The 3,697-nt window shown below is 31.5% G+C and overlaps 1 long non-coding RNA gene across 1 annotated transcript; it reads left to right on the top strand.

Annotated features, from left to right (window-relative positions):
- Positions 1–284: 284 nt before the first annotated feature.
- On the top strand, positions 285–2,711 carry LOC112940195 (uncharacterized). The gene is made up of 3 exons (XR_003244148.2): positions 285–1,749; positions 2,088–2,199; positions 2,421–2,711. It is a non-coding gene; the product is annotated as an uncharacterized lncRNA (long non-coding RNA).
- The last annotated feature ends 986 nt before the right edge of the window (positions 2,712–3,697 follow it).

Genomic DNA, 3,697 nt, shown 5'->3' with positions numbered 1-3,697 from the left:
TTTCAGGAATTTAACCAGCGTAAGTTTTTATTTCAGTTGGAAATCTATCTATAATTTTGTATGCTTGTTCTTTCATTTTGTAATACTATTTTTCTAAAAGAGCCATTGGAATTTAAGAACAATTTAGAGGAAGCAGGATGAAGAGTTGGAAGGTCCCCAATTCATAAAGTAATCACCTAATCATGGGACCACCAAGGAGAATAATGTTAAATGCTTATATTTTTGTTATGATGTGTGATAGTGTAGTAGTTTTGTCAGCATTTGCATTTAGAATTATGATGCCATGGATATTTTTTTGTAATAAACATTCTTGCCCGTTAACTTTCATTTGACAGATCACAATGCATTTTAGTGTGTAGTGTGTCCTTTTTTGTGTATGTCTGGTGACTCTCTACTACCACGGAGTACTAACCTTTGCATTTTTAAAACCCAAACACAACAAAAATATACAGCAGGGAAATTCTAGTGAAAAGCATGAATAAAAGTGCAATAGTCTTCGAAGTAAGGTGTACATTTTCCAAAACTACAAGAAGTTCCTAATATACGTAGTAACATCGAGTTGCTACAAAGCTGCTATTATCTTTGCTTTCCTTAGCTATTTTTTAAAATCTAAACCCTAGTTATTTTATTTGATTCTCTTGTATGCTTATGATATTGTATCTTACTCTTGTTTGCACTAATCCTTTATTCTATCGAACACGTGCATTACATTAGAAACAAGCTAATTGTTTGTTAGTGCAATATTTAGCGTGACAATAGTTAATACTTGTTTAACTTTCAAACTTGAGGATTAGTACATAGAATGACATGTTCATTTTTACTAATTTTTATCCATTTACCAGTTGTTCCACATTTTTCCAGTAGAGTGTAAACTGCCCCTATTAATATATGCTTATTTACATTCGTCGAGGTAACAAGTTCTTGATCAGTAGAGTAGCTTATTTATTTAAATTTACTCTTGGATTTATACTATCTTAGTTAGGCATTTCTAGACTGAGATTACTCTGAAATATATCATATATTGACTTTCAAATTCAAATTATGACCTCTATTATTTCAAATATTTTCCTAAATATGTGAATATCAACTCTTTTTTATTACAGTGTAGTAACAAACCCTATTTTAATCACATGCAAACAGTATGGTAACTCAAAAATTACATTTTAAAATAGCTTTATTTTAAGTGTGTTAATTCGTCGCTCCGAAGCAATGAACCAACGCAAATCCGAGATTTTTTCAACTGTGCCTTCTTTTGGTTCCTCACATTTTCTTTTGCTTGGTTAGGTGTATGCAATATAGCCTATAAATTATGTAAAGTAGGAAAACGTGATATTTACATGTTGTTCTGCCTATGTTTGAATCGTATAAAACTGTTTCTTGTTTAGTAAAAGGAGAAACACATGGTGTCTGAAAAGAATATGCATCAAGATACTAAATCGTAAAAATTCAATAAAGTACATAAAACTATTTTAATAGTTATCTTAATTTTTAGAAAATGCTAAATTTCTTTTATAACAATTTTCGTTAATTTAATTGCACACACCAGATCATGCCAATTAGGGCATCCTCTACATAGAAGTTATACTACAAAATCTTCTCCCAAATCCTAACATATTGATTTTGAGAAATGTAACTTCCAAATTCTAACTTATGGAAGATTGTTGTTAAATATTGCTGGTATTATTATTTGTAGGTATTTAAGTATTGCACAGCTGCTGCAAATCAAAAATTTGTTCTTGGGAGATTAAGGTGCAAATATTTATTCTTTTTATCTTCTAATTCTTAGTTGATACCATGGCATATTGTAGACTACGGTTTAATCCTATCATTTGTTGGTGTTTGTATAATACAATGATATTGGATATATAAGTATAGCAGCACGAGCAGTATTTCTCTCCTCTGTTACTCTGTTTGTGTTGTAGTAGTTCTATAGTTTGATAGGTATTTGCAAAACCTGTATTAATCTTCTCTCATCAAATTTCATTTATTTAAGAATTTTTCAGCCTAATATCTATTTTTTGCTCTTCTTCTGTCACACTGGTCTCTTATGCTTGTAATTGTAAATTCGTTCTTTGCTCTTATGCTAGCAAGAAAATTACTTCAAGTTAAATCGAAAGAACTTCAAAAATCTCAGAGGCTTGCAGCTAAGACACAGACATCACATTCGCCTTTCGTTTCCCATGTAGTTCTTCCTTCTAGGTAAGTGATGACCATGGGTTAAACTAAACTTGAATTTACGTTAGTTTTTCCGTTATATTGCTTACTTGTATGAATTCCATTTGGACTCTTTGATTTCAAAAAGTATGTTCAGCTGGCTCCTACTTTGAAATGGACTATTTTAATTCAAATCTTTTTGATGTTTTTGCATTATATAACTATATGATTACTAACATAGAACTATCGAATGTGTCTTGATGCAGATTTCTATTCAAGTGCATCGTAAGCAGGCACTGAGATCCTAAGGACAGTGGAACATTCAAGACGACTGAAATTTCATTTACTTGTGTTGGAACTTCCCCTTTAATTGTGCATTACTTATAGGAAGCAAAGTTCCATCTTTGTGCTACATTTTCTCATATAGTAAGTATAATAATAAAGATGCATATAACTTAGCAAGCAGTTGTGTATACAAGGTTGTTCGTCCCACTTGATGCAAATACACATGTTCTAAGGAAAATGTTACTGATATAGCTACTCCAACTCCTGCTGTTTCTTCCCCTCGTTCAGCAGCAATCATTTTTACAGATTCATACATGAATTTAGTACTACTACTATTTGATTTTTGATTGATGGTCATCAATTGATAATATAATGGATGCTGCTTAATCTATTTGGTGTGTATAGAGGAACACAAAATTTGTTGCTTTATTAGTTTAAGTAGTATATACAATTGCCTTTTTTGCTTCTTTTGGTTCATTGCATGAGTATTGTTTCCGGACATTTTGCCAATTACATGTAATATATGCAAATGGATAATAATTTGTTCGTATTGTCACTTCATTTATCACTACTAACACTATAATAAATCATACTGCTAGTACTAGAATATTGGTAGAGTAATTTGTGTCTATTTTTCATACTTCGTATGTAAACATGAACTTATTATATTTATTTACCAGGTGGTCTGTAGATAATGAATAGGAAGTCGTTGGGTAGAACAATGATATTGGTTGAATGCAAAAAACTGAACCTCTTATGAAATAGTATACCGTAGCTACAGATCGTACTTCCATTGAAACAAAACAGAATGGTGTTGTTTGGAATTACCGAGACACCAATCTCTGTTTTGTGTCTTGCTAAGAAAAAGAGATGTTAGACCATCTTGAGAGTGTTCTTGCATCTAATCATGTTATTGTGAAAAGTTGGCAGTTCATTGTTGAAGTTAAGCCCCAAGTTTTGCCAAATCTTAGCCTTTGCATTTGATGTTTACTCACTTGCTATTTCTATTTTACTAGAAGAATCAATCAACTAGGCCTCATTTCATGGAAATCTTACCTCGTTTAACTTGACGGGATAATATAAAAAGGTACAAACTGCAAGACTTAATGAATATAGTAGGAGATATGTATGTTGTTGTTTTGTTCCTTGGCGGAATAAACATATTCTACTGTATTTTAAAGGAGGAGGCTGCTAGTATTGACAAAATCATGAAGCAATACAAAAATTCGAGAAGGATAACAATACATCTCATTATACT

The sequence above is a fragment of the Solanum lycopersicum genome, chromosome 10 (assembly GCF_036512215.1).
Source record: "Solanum lycopersicum chromosome 10, SLM_r2.1".
Classification (NCBI taxonomy): domain Eukaryota; kingdom Viridiplantae; phylum Streptophyta; class Magnoliopsida; order Solanales; family Solanaceae; genus Solanum; species Solanum lycopersicum.
Note: the sequence above shows the minus strand (reverse complement) of the source record. Positions and strands in the feature narration are given on the sequence as shown.